Genomic DNA, 18,437 nt, shown 5'->3' with positions numbered 1-18,437 from the left:
TAAAGACAATTCAGATCAAATGCAGCAATTATGTACATGTATGGCGAAATTAACAATAACTAATTAAAGCTGTGATGACCAAGAAACATATGGTAACTTGTACACTTAAAGATAAAAAGCGTGATTGCGAAATTCTTGATTTTTCATTCAAGCATGAATTTTGCCACTAGTTACCAATGTTGTTTTACATCTGTGACTGAGATCCTGAGATAACGTGACAACACTACCGATAGCTTCAGCAATCACAACCTCCCCCCCCCCCTCCCCCACGCCACTCCACCACATCAAGACATCTCTTCAGCACGTGGACTCTCCGGGAGAAACAAATTTCAGTCTAGAAAACGTGGTAGGTCGTCCCAAACAATGGATAAGTGCGTCATGCGTGGTAAAGGTAAAGCCGTCATTAACGCGAAGGCTGGTTTCAACAACCAGTGCTTTATTACACGTCGTCCTTTTAGAGATAATGTGCTGTTGCCTTTCTCCGACAACTGAAATGATTTAACAAGCCCGTTGTAGGGAGCCGGGGGGGGGGGGGGGGGCTACAGTTGGACATGGATTCTGAACCACGATACAACTCGACATTGTTTCACATTAACAAAACTTACCAACTGGGAACGAAACGAAAAATGACAGGCAGAAGTCCTAGGACTAATCAGGGACCGAATCGGAAATCTTCCAGTTCATAGTCTTGAACTTTTCCGATGGACATGAGATGTTTTCAGGAATTCATAAATCTGTCATTAGTACACTGTTGCCCACCAAAATTGCATCGCCTGTACCTCGCGGATCTATTTCAGAGACAACTCACAGGTGACTTGTAGTATGTACAAAAGAGAGCAGCTTGAATGTCGCAGGGTTATTTAACTTACAGAAGATTGTCAAATGCTGAAACTCGTGTCACCGAAACATACTTGGAAATCTCCGAGAACGGACTTTCAAACTGAAATCTGTGAACATTATTTTTCGCTTCCATGAGACCGTCATCATAATGTTATAATATTGATGTGTTGTTGTTTACATTAGTTCCTTTGCGATGTGTTTCGAACTACTGATGTTCATCATCAGGCTTCAAAGGTAGAAAAAAATGGTTCAAATGGCTCTGAGCACTATGGGACTTAACTTCTGAGGTCATCAGTCCCCTAGAAGTTAGAACTACTTAAACCTAACTAACCTAAGGACATCACACACATCCATGCCCGAGGCAGGATTCGAACCTGCGACCGTAGCGGTCGCGCGGCTCCAGACTGTATCGCCTAGGACCGCATGGCCATCCCGGTCGGCTCAAAGGTCGACAAAACTATTAAATGTAAACTACAAGACACGAACCTCGTAACTGATCGCGGGAAATTTACAAAAGTCTAATTACGACACAGTCACTGGAAATCGATACCGCCTTGTTGCAAATAGCTACAGTCGAGATAACTAACATTCCGTTAACATGTATAAAGCACTTATCCTCATTCCGCACTTATCCTATCTTCCAGTCACGAATGGGAAGGAAATGTATTTCACAGCGATTTTCGCAATTTGTTTCTAAGAGAAAATGTTTTCCCAAAATTAGATCTACTACAACGCCTGGTGCAAACTATTTTCATCTCGTGCAGTAACAGTCTACAGTTCTGCTGTACGAAAGGTCGGTCTGCAACCACACTTTGTCAGCTGTGCGACACGTGATAGGCGGTGCCGTGCAGTGGCGCCGTGCAGCGAGTGAATCTGTAAGCAGCGGGATGGGCACTGGTGGCTGCGCGCGTCATGTTGCGCGACTCGGCCGCAGTGCCAGGCTAACAGCGAGCGGCAGTAGGTACCGCGCAGGCGCAACTCGCCTGCGACCTGCTGCCGTGGCGACTACGCCACCTCCTGCCACCACCTGGTATCCTGCTACGTGGAGCGACGGTGGTCCGCTCTTGCGCGCCGTGATTGACAAGCTTTCTGCATGCAGCCAGAGGCACCAGAGGCGGCCGGCCGCCAACGATGCTGCTCTCTCAGTCCGGTCTTTCCTGCTAGCACGGCGTTCGTTGCTCTTCCAGTTTACTAGTCTCGCGCTTCCTTCACTTGCATCCCACAACATTTCTGATGTTGGCAGCCACTGACAGCTTCTATTATTATTATTGTTATTAAATATTATGTATCCTTACTAATTATTCTAGTAAGAAAGAAAATGTATGTCGATACGTAGCACAGGCTAGCGTTTTTCAAAGAGGTTGAAATTTTCGTTACCATTGTTCCAAGTTAAAAAAGTATCTCGTGTATAAAAGCATACCGTAGAACCTGATCGTCGGTTTCTATTAGCTCTCAGTACCCCTAATTTTTGAGAACGCCAAAGTAAATTGAATGTGGGACAGTCGTGATTTTGTGGTAAGTTACCGGTAAAACAACCGTTTTTTTGTCCCCCTTATTTTATTTTATTTGAATCACACAGCATGAAAATACCTTTTGTAAGAGATTACCGTATACACTACAGGAAAAAATGAGTGATAAAGAATTATTCCTAGCGGGTGCGTTCCTCGCTGTTTTAGGGTACTGCAAATACCGATTTCTTTCTCAGCACGTCCAAGTGTTCACAACTGCGGCGCACCTTTGATGAGCACTGTTTAGAATATGGTAAAAAAAAAAAACAGGAAAAGCCGTATAAGTGTCTGGGGGAACTACACAGCTTAGATGAGAATCGGTTTGACGATCGCTGTTTCTAAAATAAGAAAGGCAAACAATACATTCAAGAAGTAAAGAAAATAGAAAATATAGGAGTTACGAGAGCGACAAACAGAAAAGGTGCGCATTTGGTTACAGATATTTCTGAAAGAATAAAAATAACGGGACCATTATATGTTGAACTCAAAGTTAAGAGCAAGGCAGTACAGGGAAGCGATAAAGTCTGGTGACCAGTACAGAGGAAACTAGAAGGTCTACGATTTATTCATGTTTAATCACCTTTGTCGCAATTTTTCTTCTTATATAGATAAAGCCTGTTTCAGATAACGTACGAGTCCAACAGTAATGAATGCTGATTGCATCAGCACACAGTACGGAAAGCTGTGTGGAAATTAGCTATGTCACTCTACAGCTCAGGCTAATCTTAGAAATAAACTATTATTATTCAAGAAAATTATTTATACCCAAATCCGATAACGTCAAATTAAATACTAACTGCAGGGAGGAAATTTGATGAAGAACACAATATGTAACTGGTATGGTGTAAAAGGCCGCTGGTATGATGAAAAGTTGATAACGAGATGGCGCCAGTCTGAAAGGCTTTTTAAAAAAATTAAAACTAACAAATTATTCATTTCCAATAAAAATTATTGAACTGTGTGTTCAGATCTACCGAAAACGTCAACTCAGAGTTTCTGCTTTTGTAGAGCACTTTCTAATAAAATAAATCTTTAATTCTTTTAGTCCAGTATTAACGTAGTATGTATTCTGAATTACGTGGTAGTAACTAAGTACAACGCTTCACATGTATTCCAGAAGTAAATGATATCAGCAGTTTAACAATCAGAATCACTGCTGCGCTGTAATTAGTATCAGTTTAACTGTAGCTAATAAATCAAATCTATCTAGTCGAAAAATAGCTCTCGCACACACACACGCACACACACACACACACACAATTGACATGGTCGTACAGGGATTACTACGTAATGAGAAGAATTTGAGCTGCTGCTCACATATTTATAAAGCCGTAAATCTGAATGTCCAAACCGGTTGTTTCTCTGGTGGCTAAGTATAACATAGTATAAATATTTCTCTATGATATATAACACGAAATCATTAAAGACAATACACTTCTATGTTACACTTCTTATCTTGCGTATTCAGTTACGATTTGTACAAGAATTCGCCTCAGTTAATACAGTGAAACAAATATACAAATTAACAATAAAATTTCGAGTATTTCTTCATTGATCTATATCACAAATAGTGACCTTTCATGTCACATGAGTGCGTCATAGCAAGGGCACGAACAGAATGCAGGATGATGACGTTCCAGTGTTGTTATTGTTGTGATCTTCAATGCGGATGCTAGTACGATGCAGCTCTCCATGCTAGTCCCTTGTGTGCAAGCCGCTTCATCTCTCCATCACTACCGCAACCTACACCCAACACCCTGGATGTGTGTATAAATAATTTTACTATATAATAATTTTTTAATTATAATATATAACTGAAGCTTCTTTCTCTTCATGCGTTCATGTTATTCTTCATCAAGAACCTGTATTCCAGATAAAAACCTTCAGAAAAACTTCCTAACACTTAAATTCACATTTGATATTAACGAATTTCTCTTTTTCAGAAAGTAAGTTCTTGCTATTGCCAGGCTGCATCCTCTCTATAATGGCAATTATGTTATTATGCTGCCCATACAGCAAAATTAATTTACTACTTCTAGTGTCTCCTTCCCTAACCGAATTCCCTCGGCATGGACTTATTTAATTCGACTACATTCAAAGAGATGTCGTGTGGCTAGTGTCTCCCGTCGCGTTGACCGGTGGTCTGGTGTAAGTCCTTTTAAGTGACACTACTTAAGCGACTTGTTTGTCGATGAAGATTATGTGTTGATGGTGACAACACAACACCCAGTCCGCGAGCGTAGAAAATCTCCGACTCAGCCGGGAATCGAACTCGGGCCTCTCGTATGGCATTCTACTGCACTGACCGCTTAGCTATGGAAGCGGACTTCCATTTGCTCTTCCGTTTCCTTTGCCGTCTTTGACAGAATTGCAATGTCGTCAGCAAAATTCTTTATTTTTTTTTTGTTTCTTCTTCCTGAACTTTAATTTACTTCCCAAATTTCTCCTTGTTTTCCTTTGCTCGTTACAGTTTAAATAACATCATGGAGAGGCTGCAATCCTGTCTCACTCCCTTCTCAACTAATGCTTCCCCTTCACGTAATTCCACTCTTATAACTACAAGTCGTAGATAATCTTTCGATCCTCGTATGCCGGCCGGAGTGGCCGTGCGGTTCTAGGCGCTACAGTTTGGAGTGGAGCGACCTCTACGGTCGCAGGTTCGAATCCTGCCTCGGGCATGGATGTGTGTGATGTCCTTAGGTTAGTTAGGTTTAATTAGTTCCAAGTTCTAGGCGACTGATGACACCAGAAGTTATGTCGCATAGTGCTCAGAGCCATTTTTGATCCTCGTATTTTATCACTTATACCTTCCAAGAGTATATTCCAGCCAACACTATCAAAAGCTTTATCTAAATCCACAACTGCTGTCAACATAGGCTTGATATTCTTCGACCTATCTTCTAACAAGGAAACATGACCAATTGTCCTCATATTTTAATGATAAAAAAAACACACTTGGAAGATACCAGTTCCATCAATTGATCTCGTGTCAAAATTTCGGCCATAATTGTGACAATACGCAGTTATGACCTTCTGAATATATGGCTTTTAAATTTTCGCTCGCGTCAGTTGTCACTCGCTCCGCCTCACTGCAGCCTTTAATACCAGAGAGCGAAGTGCTGTATTCTTTTTTCTTTTCTTTTCCTACTGCCTTTATCCCGCATTGTGCGCAGGGTCAGCAGGGTTAAGTATGGATTTGGCATGGTGAATTTTAAGAGGTGGCCAGATGTCCTTCTTGCCGCCACCCCATACCCCCCGGGACGGAATTAGTGTACACCAACTGTCTGCATCTCGTGTCAATCGTGAAATAGTGTGAATGTGTTGCAAATGTCTGCGAGTCGTGTAATTGAGGCGGGACGTGGGAACCAGCCTGGCATTCACCTAGGAGGATGTGGAAAACCGCCTAAAAACCACATCCAGGCTGGCTGGCACACCGGCCGTCGTCGTTAATCCGCCGGGCGGATTCGATCCGGGGCCGGCGCGCCTACCCGAGTCCAGGAAGCAGCGCGTTAGCGCTCTTTTTTTATTTTTTATTTTTATTTTTATTTATTTTTTATTTATTTATTTATTTTTTTGCGCTCTCGGCTATCCTGGCGGGTCAGCGAAGTGCTGTATTGGTCGACCACAATACTATTGCACCTGGGACTGTGGGCTTATCGTGGGTCAGCGCGTAATCGGGGTTGATAGCATATGAACAACTGACCTGAAAGTGTGATGCATATTCCTTGGTCACCACTGTGCTTGTTTACTGTAGCATTACCACGTGTTTACCATGACGGCCAAGTGCAATAATATCATAGTTGAGTAGCTCAGTGGATTGGGTAAGAGGTTCGTGTTCATAACATCGGTGACCCAGTAAGCGATACTGCTGCGCCTGCAGGAGAAGCGTGGTATGACGGCCAAATTACAATGTTTAAACGTCAAGGAACCAGTGATCCCAAGAGTTATGACTGGTAAGCATCATCATATGTGGCTATTCGACAAACTTTTATACAAGGCAAACGAAGTTAATGGGGCTTTCTTTGTACTGTTATTTATACCTTTCAGTATCGTTGCAGCAATCAAACACAACTTCGCGAATGAAGAGGTGGTAAGATATAGACTATGAAGTGGGCTGATCTTCAATGTTTCTTTACTTGAGGATGACGGTGACGATAACAAGGCTGCTCTTCTCCAACCACATTCCTCGAACAACTTCATTGGTGTTAACGGGGCAGGGATGTAAAAACGAAGAAGTGAGTTACAATGAAGTCTTCTGTGAAGCTGTAATACTGTCGCATACCATTTGCCCCTGTCCCTAACGGAGGGATATATGAAACGAGCTGTCGCCTTTTGAAGAAGTGGAAAGAAGGAAAAATCTGTGTTTCAGGACCGTCAGGAGGAACTTTAAGTTATTAAAACGCGGAGCAGGAAACACTGCAGTTTCTGTGTTCCCGATACCACCAAGTGGAGTAAGATACTGACAACCGCTGGACATATTTGGCCTCGACGTATTAAAGTCTGTTGTCGCAGGCACAACAACTCGGCATGACTTGTGAAACTATGTCTGTAATTATTTTTGTCATTTAAACACTGACCTACAGAATTATCCCTGATAAAGACAACACAAACTTAACCTATTCATTTATTACCCACAATATACAAGCCCTACGCAATCTGACTGCTATACAGTGACAATTTTACTTCGAATAATTAACACAAAAGAATGACCCTGAATTGCAAGAAATCCTAACAACAATAAAATTCCAAAAAATAAGAAATTAAAGAAATATGAAACTATCTCCAACCCTGTTAATTGCCTAAAGTCATTTCAATCACGGATTTCATTTTTTAATAAGTCACTTACCTCACAGAAAATCTTCATACCGCCAGAGGTTCGAGTCCTCCCTTGGGCATGACGTGTGTGTTGTTCTTAGCATAAGTTAATTTAAGTAGTGTGTAAGTCTCGGGACCGATGACCTCAGCAGTTTGGTCCTTTAGGCATTCACACACATTTGAACATCTGAAAATCTTCGTAACACGAACTATAGCAATTACAGTAAGCAGCAACTACAGCCAGCTAAATAAAAAGATTCTGACTACTATAGACTAACTACCAGGAGGCAAATGGTTAGCAAAAGAAAGATTTTGTTGTAGAGCAAACAAAGTATTTTGTAACTTTTACCTCATTCATATGACAACCAGCTCCAAAAATTATATAGTTGTCAATAATTCTACAATCCAAATATTACCAACAACATCCATTCTCATTTTACATTTCCTTGCGTCTCACTTTACAATGCGTGTCCTACCAACATAGAGTCTCCACTAAGAAAAAACATGTCCTTAAACTTCTCTATCCACTCGCTAACAGCTAGTCCGTCCAACCACAGACTCTCTTGCCGAGGGCGCAGAGCTCTGTCAGCGATATTAACACAGTCTATAGCGCTGCCAACACACAAACAGGCTACTTACATTTGTTACTGGATTGGTTACACCAGTGACCTACCAGATCATTGGTAACGAGTGTTGTTCACTGTAACTAGGCCAGAGATCCCCTCGCTTTGAATATTTTGTGTAAAAATTTACAAATGCAGTGTAAATTGTGTCATTAAATAGTTACCATAGTGCTATTTAACTATTAATATCGATTTTGTGCGTATTTTGTTTAGATTGTAAGGCTGACACTGTTAAAATACATTTCCAGGAATTCCGCTTTTCTCCACCGTGATTGGAATGATTAAATTGTAAATCTAAAGTCATTAACTTGATTTCACAACAATTCTCAATTTGCTTAGGTTTATTAATGCAGAATACTAATACGAAAATATTGTTGAAATCATATTGGACGTATATGCGCGTGAGATTGACGTATTACGTATTCGTATTACAGCCCTTCTTCGCGGTATCCTGAGGGAAATTGTGCCAAATTCTGTCCATTTGGTGCATTAGATCGTCAAATCCCCGAGCTGCTGGAGGGTGCAGCTCTTAATGTCCTAGACGTTCTCAGTTGGGGAGACATCTGGCGACCTTGCTGGCCACGGTAGGGTTTGGTAAACACAACGCCAAGCGGTAGAAACTCTCGCCGTATTCGGGCGGGCATTTTATTGCTGAAATGTAAGCCCAGGATGGCTTGCCGTGACGGGCAACAAACCGGGTCGCAGAATATCGCAGACGTACCGCTGTGCTGTAAGGGTGCTGCGGATAACAAATGAATGAAATGACACCCCAGATCATCACTCATGGTGGTTGGGCCGTATGGAGGGTGACAGTGAGGTTGGTATCCCACCGCCGTCCTGGGCGCCTCCAGAGACGTCTTTGGCCTGGAATCTCTTTGACTGGAGTAGAATTGAGTCCAGTGATGAGCCCCACTTTGAACTGAGCCTCAATGACTAGTGATGGCTGCAGTTTCCGCTTGCATTTAGCTGTTCACAGTACCAGTATAGAAAGGCCATGTTGGTTTGTTTTACAAGTCAAGAGCAGTCAGTCATATAGATCGTTGCACCTGTAACTACTGAAAAGCCTGCTGCTTTTCTTCAGAAACCACATGTTTGTCTGACTTCTTCACCGACACCCCTCCGTTGTCGTCTCACCAGCAGTATGGCTATTTGTACCGTGGAGACACACAAGCCACCGCATCTTGGCAAGGTCCGTGGGTCATGGGGGAGAATAGGCGTTATGCCATCAAACAATATACAGGGTGGTCCATTGATCGTGACCGGGCCAAATATCTCACGAAATAAGCGTCAAACGAAAAAACTGCAAAGAACGAAACTTGTCTAGCTTGAAGGGGAAAACCAGATGGCGCTATGGTTGGCCCCCTAGATGGCGCTGCCATAGGTCAAACGGGTGTCAACTGCATTTTTTAAATAGGAACCACCATTTTTATTACATATTCGTGTAGTACGTAAAGAAACATGAATGTTTTAGTTGGACCACTTTTTTCGCTTTGTGATAGATGGCACTGTAATAGTCACAAACATATGGCTCACGATTTTAGACGAACAGTTGGTAACAGGCAGGTTTTTAAAATTAAAATACAGAACGTAGTACATTTGAACATTTTTCTTCGGTTGTTCCAATGTGATACATGTACCTTTGCGAACTTACCATTTCTGAGAACGCATGCTGTTACAGCGTGATTACATGTAAATACCACATTAATGCAATAAATGCTCAAAATGATGTCCGTCAGCCTCACTGCATTTGGCAATACATGTAACAACATTCCTCTCAAGAGCGAGTAGTTCACCTTTCGTAATGTTCGCACATGCATTGACAATGCGCTGACGCATGTTGTCAGGCGTTGTCGGTGGATCACGATAACAACTATCCTTCAACTTTCCCCACAGAAAGAAATCCGGGGATGTCAGATCCGGTGAACCTGCGGGCCATGGTATGGTGCTTCGACGACCAATCCACCAGTCATGAAATATGCTATTCACTACCGCTTCAACCGCACGCGAACTAGGTGCTGGACATCCATCATGTTGGAAGTACATCGCCATTTTGTCATGCAGTGAAACATCTTGTAGTAACATCGGTAGAACATTACGTAGGAAATCAGCACACATTGCACCATTTCGACTGCCATCTATAAAATGGGGGCCAATTATCCTTCCTCCCATAATGCCGCACCACACATTAACCCGCCAAGGATGCTGATGTTCCACTTGTCGCAGCCATCGTGGATTTTCCGTTGCCCAATAGTACATATTATGCCGGTTTACGTTACCGCTGTTGGTGAATGACGCTTCGTCGCTAAATAGAACGCGTGCAAAAAATCTGTCATCGTCCCGTAGTTTCTCTTGTGCCCAGTGGCAGAACTGTACGCGACGTTCAAAGTCGTCGCCATGCAATTCCTGGTGCATAGAAATATGGTACGGGTGCAATCGATGTTGATGTAACATTCTCAACACCGACGTTTTTGAGATTCCCGATTCTCGCTCAGTTCGTCTGCTACTGATGTGCGGATTAGCCGCGACAGCAGCTAAAGCACCTACTTGGGTATCAGGTCGTGGTTGATGTTTCACATGTGGCTGAACACTTCCTGTTTCCTTAAATAACGAAACTATACGGCGAACTGTCCGGACACTTGAAAGATGTCGTCCAGGATACCGAGCAGCATACATACACACGCCCGTTGGGTATTTTGGTCACAAAAGCCACACATCAACACGATATCGACCTTTTCCGCAATTGGTAAACGGTCCATTTTAACACGGGTAATGTATCCGTCCGCACTGGCGGAATGTTACGTGATACCACGTATTTATACGTTTGTGACTATTACAGCGCCATCTATCACAAAGCGAAAAAAGTGGTCCAACTAAAACATTCATATTTCTTTACGTACTACACGAATATTTAACAAAAAATGGGGGTTCCTATTTTTAAAAAAAACGCAGTTGATATCCGTTTGACCTATGGCAGCGCCATCTAGCGGGCCTACCATAGCGCCATCTGTTTTCCCCCTTCAAGGTAGACAAGTTTCGTTCTTTGTAGTTAGTTTTTTCGTTTGACGCTTATTTCGTGAGATATTTGGCCCGGTCACTATCAATGGACCACCCTGTATACTGCAACGTACCTGCCTATGAGCTCCACAGAAGGTGAAGGATACTCTTCTTGCAAGGACTCTCTCAGCACAGGCTCAGAGTACTGCGAGCAGTGGCAGGAGCTCTTAGAACATGCAAAGCGCTTCCTGAGCGACACTGGTCGGCATACAGAGCTAGGCATTCCATGCGTTGACACATGTGTATTCGAAGATACTCGTTCAAGAGATGGCGGCCAGTCGTCGCCGTCGTATGCATGGAGGAAAAAAAATTGCATAAACGTTAAGGACGGCATACATTTCCAAAATCGATACAAACGAAACCATTGAGTTACTCGTATGTGCGTCCAGCGGCATCTTCCACAAATTCGGTGACTGGGTGACTGCATTGTACCAGGGCATCCCTATCACAGATCTTTAGTGGTTGTCAAGTAACTTCTGTTCCTCACCACATCAGAACAGGTGTTATGTCATTTCCTAGGGTAAAGGGGTACTCATCGGCAAAGCAGCCGGTGCTCCATTGATCTGCAGTCTAGTGCATACGAATATGCTGACGTGCCAGCTAGAATCTCAGTACCGACCTGTGTGCACTACGAGGTGCATTCAAGTTCTAAGGCCTCCGATTTTTTTTCTCCGGACTGGAAAGAGATAGAAACATGCGCATTGTTTTAAAATGACGCAGCGTTCATTGCCAATACGTCCCAGAGATGGCAGCGCCGTACAGCAGATGGAATTTTACCGCCAGCGGCGAGAATGAGAAATGTTTTAAATACTTAAAATGGCGACGTTTTCCTTACTTGAACAGCGTGCAATCATTCGTTTTCTGAATTTGCGTGGCGTGAAACCAATTGAAATTCATCGACAGTTGAAGGAGACATGTGGTGATGAAGTTATGGATGTGTCGAAAGTGCGTTCGTGGGTGCGACAGTTTAATGAAGGCAGAACATCGTGTGACAACAAACCGAAACAACCTCGGGCTCGCACAAGCCGGTCTGACGACATGATCGAGAAAGTGGAGAGAATTGTTTTGGGGGATCGCCGAATGACTGTTGAACAGATCACCTCCAGAGTTGGCATTTCTGCGGGTTCTGTGCACACAATCCTGCATGACGACCTGAAAATGCGAAAAGTGTCATCCAGGTGGGTGCCACGAATGCAGACGGACGACCACATGGCTGCCCGTGTGGCATGTTGCCAAGCAATGTTGACGCGCAACGACAGCATGAATGGGACTTTCTTTTCGTCGGTTGTGACAATGGATGAGACGTGGATGCCATTTTTCAATCCAGAAACAAAGCGCCAGTCAGCTCAATGGAAGCACACAGATTCACCGCCAATAAAAAAAAATTTCGGGTAACCGCCAGTGCTGCAAAAATGATGGTGTCCATGTTCTGGGACAGCGAGGGCGTAATCCTTACCCATTGCGTTCCAAAGGGCACTACGGTAACAGGTTCATCCTACGAAAATGTTTTGAAGAACAAATTATTTCCTGCACTGCAACAAAAACGTCCGGGAAGGGCTGCGCGTGTGCTGTTTCACCAAGACAACGCACCCGCACATCGAGCTAACGTTACGCAACAGTTTCTTCGTGATAACAACTTTGAAGTGATTCCTCGTGCTCCCTACTCTCCTGACCTGGCTCCTAGTGACTTTTGGCTTTTTCCAACAATGAAAGACACTCTCCGTGGCCGCACATTCACCAGCCGTGCTGCTATTACCTCAGCGATTTTCCAGTGGTCAAAACAGACTCCTAAAGAAGCCTTCGCCGCTACCATGGAATCATGGCGTCAGCGTTGTGAAAAATGTGTACGTCTGCAGGGCGATTACGTCGAGATGTAACGCCAGTTTCATGGATTTCGGGTGAGTAGTTAATTAGAAAAAAAATCGGAGGCCTTAGAACTTGAATGCACCTCGTATAACATTAAGCGCAGGATGTAGGATTAAAGATCAATCAGTCCAAAACCCAAGTAGTATAGGTTGGTCTTTTAGACTCTTAGCCGGAATTATCGGGAATTCCTATCACCTTTAACCCCAAATGGGACAGATAGCAACCTCTCTCCTGGAAATTGAAATAAGAACACCGTGAATTCATTGTCCCAGGAAGGGGAAACTTTATTGACACATTCCTGGGGTCAGATACATCACATGATCACACTGACAGAACCACAGGCACATAGACATAGGCAACAGAGCATGCACAATGTCGGCACTAGTACAGTGTATATCCACCTTTCGCAGCAATGCAGGCTGCTATTCTCCCATGGAGACGATCGTAGAGATGCTGGATGTAGTCCTGTGGAACGGCTTGCCATGCCATTTCCACCTGGCGCCTCAGTTGGACCAGCGTTCGTGCTGGACGTGCAGACCGCGTGAGACGACGCTTCATCCAGTCCCAAACATGCTCAATGGGGGACAGATCCGGAGATCTTGCTGGCCAGGGTAGTTGACTTACACCTTCTAGAGCACGTTGGGTGGCACGGGATACATGCGGACGTGCATTGTCCTGTTGGAACAGCAAGTTCCCTTGCCGGTCTAGGAATGATAGAACGATGGGTTCGATGATGGTTTGGATGTACCGTGCACTATTCAGTGTCCCCTCGACGATCACCAGTGGTGTACGGCCAGTGTAGGAGATCGCTCCCCACACCATGATGCCGGGTGTTGGCCCTGTGTGCCTCGGTCGTATGCAGTCCTGATTGTGGCGCTCACCTGCACGGCGCCAAACACGCATACGACCATCATTGGCACCAAGGCAGAAGCGACTCTCATCGCTGAAGACGACACGTCTCCATTCGTCCCTCCATTCACGCCTGTCGCGACACCACTGGAGGCGGGCTGCACGATGTTGGGGCGTGAGCGGAAGACGGCCTAACGGTGTGCGGGACCGTAGCCCAGCTTCATGGAGACGGTTGCGAATGGTCCTCGCCGATACCCCAGGAGCAACAGTGTCCCTAATTTGCTGGGAAGTGGCGGTGCGGTCCCCTACGGCACTGCGTAGGATCCTACGGTCTTGGCGTGCATCCGTGCGTCGCTGCGGTCCGGTCCCAGGTCGACGGGCACGTGCACCTTCCGCCGACCACTGGCGACAACATCGATGTACTGTGGAGACCTCACGCCCCACGTGTTGAGCAATTCGGCGGTACGTCCACCCGGCCTGCCGCATGCCCATTATACGCCCTCGCTCAAAGTCCGTCAACTGCACATTCGGTTCACGTCCACGCTGTCGCGGCATGCTACCAGTGTTAAAGACTGCGATGGAGCTCCGTATGCCACGGCAAACTGGCTGACACTGACGGCGGCGGTGCACAAATGCTGCGCAGCTAGCGCCATTCGACGGCCAACACCGCGGTTCCTGGTGTGTCCGCTGTGCCGTGCGTGTGATCATTGCTTGTACAGCCCTCTCGCAGTGTCCGGAGCAAGTATGGTGGGTCTGACACACCGGTGTCAATGTGTTCTTTTTTCCATTTCCAGGAGTGTAGATAAAAATCTAAATCGGACTGGGAACATAACTGCAGTATGTAAGAAGGTATCAGCATCTCTCCATGCCCTACAAAAATATAAAGAGGTGTTCCGTTTTTGTCTGAAAAATAAACTTGTACACACTTAAATTTCCAATTATTGTTTACAGTGATGTTATTCGCCAAAGCCTTTCTCAGCAAAGGTCACGGCGCCTGGAACTGGTTATGAATGCCTGTGTTCGTTCGAATCTTTGATCATATGTGACCATCATACACACAACTATCCTGGCTACGTGCAGAGAAGCGCAGAGATTTTTATACACTACATCTTCTGTACTATGTTATCAATGAACACTTCCCCTCATATGTGTCCTCGATCTTAACGCACTTGTCTGAACAGCACTGCCGGCCGGCGTGGCCGAGCGGTTCTGGGCGCTACAGTCCCATAGCGCTCAGAGCCATTTTTTTGAACAGCACCGCAGAAACACCCGTTCCCACTCCATCGTTCAGCCACTTTCTCGAAGTTCTTCTCAGTAGCAGGATCCGACTCTGGAATAACTTCCCGCAGTACGTTAGAGCACTGAATAACATTTCCAGCTTTAGAAGGCAATTACTGACATATCTGCTAAAGCAACAATAATGATGACCGTTGTCCCCGTACACACTCGTTGCCCTTGTACATTTTTCTTTCCAACCACATCTCCCTCTTTTCCCAGTATCCTTAGCTGGTGCAGTCTCCTTAAATCTCCTTTTCCAAAATCACTATATCGGAAAACATCTATTTTGTACACTGTGAATTCTTTTTACGTCTGCCACTGTCATTACTTTTATTATTGTCATTATTGCTATCATTATTATTGTCACTATAAGCAGCAGGAGCTGCAGTAGTACAAATGTTGCCAGTATTAATTTTATTAGTTCATAGTCAGTATTATTTCTCGTATTGTCCGCCCCCGGTAGCTGAGTGGTTTCAGTTCGCCGGCGGACGGCGTAGAGGTAGGACGTAGTGTGGTGTGCGCTGCGTCGTCTGTGCTTCCGCGTGGTAAGTCTTGCGCTTGCTGTGGCTTAAAACTCTGTTTATAGAACACTTCGAGAAGTAATGAGTAGCATGCAGTGATGGCTCAACCAAGTCGAAAAGATACGTTGAAACTTACCTTTGATCCTCGATATGCCAGACCCAAGTCGTTTGAAGTAGAAAATTGGTTAGAAGAAGATGTGAAGCTCTCCTTTAATGATGTAATTGGGATCCACCTGTCGATTGTAGCTCGTGTCGAGTTTGTTAAAATGCGTAATTCCGAGTTGTGCGAGAAAATATTTGAGTCTTCCGGAGGTGTCATGAAATTTAAGCACTCAGATGGAAACGTTGGTGAAGTCACCGTTGCACATGCTGGTTTTGGCATTCGCACAGTTCGAATCTTCGAGTTGTCTTTTGAGATTACAACAGACCAAATTAATACCGTAATTTCAACCTTCGGGAAAGTGCTCAGCAACTTTGCCGAGAAATGGTCAAGTGCGCATAAATTCCCAGTACTAAATGGAGTACGGCAGCTTCGAGTAGAGTTACAAAAGCACATCCCGTCGTACATCAATGTCTGCGGATATAGAGGGATTGTAATTTATGACGACCAACCGCGAACCTGTGCCGCCTGTAACAAGCCTGGGCACGTTCGCGCAGAATGTATACAGCGGCGCGTAGCACAGCTGCCGGCTGGCGAGGCCGCCAGGCCACCGGCGATGACAACACTGCCGGGAACTTAAGCCGCCGTGGCACGCGAACTGCCGACTGCTTCCTCAGCCCCTGAACCGTGTGCAAATACAAATTCTCCAGACACTGAAATTCCGATGGACGTCAGTGCCGTCATAGCTGACGACCTACAAGAGTCCCGCCAATCTACGAAAACAGTTGAAGTTCCACCGAAACAGGCACCTGCAGCTGTAAAGGCAGCAGATCCGCCGCAAGTTCAAGACCGACACACCTTGCAGGAAAGCGACACTAACTTGGATACTCAAGAAAGTCCGTCGAGAGGCAATTCTCCAAAGAAAAATAAGAAACGCCGGCTGGCGCGCGAAGGTGCAGAGGAGACAGCTCCCACACTGCGACAAAAAGCGAAGGAAATAGGTAGTACCTTAAGCCAACAGATCTATAGCAACACGAAAGCGACGCCAGTTTCTGAGGAGCGTTCCCCTTCTGCGCTGGAAAAACGAGATGTCCAAGGAAAGCCAACAAAGAAAGCATCCACCCACCCCCCAGAAACGAGTCACTCTCATGAAGCTTCACTCGTCCCACCCACGACGACAACCTCAACCAACTGGGCAGACGAAAGTGACCACAGCAATGCCGACGAAGAAATGACAGAAGTTTCAGAAACTAAGACAGACTGTAAGCTAGCCCCACAGGTGGCTGATTTCTTCAACGAAGACGTCTCTGTGAACGAACATTCTAAAGAACAAGGACACGCCACTGAAACATTTGCTACCGGTGAATATTATTAAAATGAGTTTTAAAGCTGACGCTTGCGAGACAAAACGAAAGAATGTTTTTTAAAGTTTGATCAAGTAGAACGAAGAATGTCTGACATACAAGCATCCAAAATTGCGGCAGTAAACCTTAATAAGATTCATAGTTCCTTTAAACTACAGAACTTTAAAGATTTTATATATGCTTAGGACAGTGACATTATACTTTTACAAGAAGTGACAAACATTGAGCTTGGTAACGTACCTGGTTTCAACGCCATTACAAACCTAGGGCATGGAGCGGAAATGGGCACGGCTCTGCTCACAAGATGTGGTAAAACTACCAAACAGTAAAGGCATAGCGGCCACAATAAACAACATACGACTCATTAACGTGTATGCCCCTTCAGGATCGAGTAACAGGCACCGCAGAACGGAGTTCTTTAAAGAAGAAATTGTCCCACTATTTGGAACTCGATATGAACACCTTATCCTGGGAGGAGATAACTGTGTTTTGCATGCCAAAGACCAAACTCCAAATTTCAACAAGTGTACTGATTTGGAACGAATAGTTAATGACTTAAGACTAATAGACTCAGGGGAACATATGCATGGTGAACCCCCTGTTTTCACCCACGCCACAAGTCACTCGGCGAGCCGTCTCGACAGGATATATATAACGCACAATTTGAAACACCTCATTTTGCAGTCCGAAGTACGGCCTACCGTTTTTTCGGATCATGCTGCGTACATAAGCACAATCAATCTGATAAAACAAGGGACCTACCGAGGTAGAGGCACATGGAAGCTCAACGTGTCACATCTGGAAGACCATGCTTGTCAGGAAGCATTTTACAAGGTATGGAGAGAGTGTGAAAGCAAATTTAGCTCGTACAACTCTGGCACTGACTGGTAGCTGAAACACGCTAAACCTAAAATGCGGAGGTTTTTCATAAACTACTCAAAAGATAAACACTTTTGGTACAAATCAACAATAGAATTCTACTTTCAATGTCTAAGGGATTTGTACAAGTCCGGTGCAACAGCTGTGGACAACTACGAAAGAATTAACAAAATTAAAGCAAACATTTTAGCACTTCAGCGTAAACATCCGGAAGGCTACCAAATAAGGTCGCGTGCCCAGAATATAGCGCCGGCCGAAGTGGCCGTGCGGTTAAAGGCGCTGCAGTCTGGAACCGCAAGACCGCTACGGTCGCAGGTTCGAATCCTGCCTCGGGCGTGGATGTTTGTGATGTCCTTAGGTTAGTTAGGTTTAACTAGTTCTAAGTTCTAGGGGACTAATGACCTCAGCAGTTGAGTCCCATAGTGCTCAGAGCCATTTGAACCAGAATATAGCACAGCACGAGGTCACTTCCATTTATCGTGTCAGTCGTGAAAGCAAAAGGGCGTCTCGCAAAATATTATCTGAAATAACAACTGATGATGGAACGAAGCTGACGAAGCAAAGAGAGATTAAAGAGGCAATCGTACAGCATTTTGAATCCTTAATGTCTAGTCAACCAGTTGACGAACAGCTTCAAGACGAGTTAATGATCAACCTCCAGGGCAAAGTATGCCACGCGGAAGCACAAACTCTCATCTCGGAAGTGACTGAAGAAGACGTCGAAGAAGCTATACATGGAA

The sequence above is a fragment of the Schistocerca nitens genome, chromosome 1, assembly GCF_023898315.1.
Source record: "Schistocerca nitens isolate TAMUIC-IGC-003100 chromosome 1, iqSchNite1.1, whole genome shotgun sequence".
Taxonomy (NCBI): Eukaryota; Metazoa; Arthropoda; class Insecta; order Orthoptera; family Acrididae; genus Schistocerca; species Schistocerca nitens.
Note: the sequence above shows the minus strand (reverse complement) of the source record.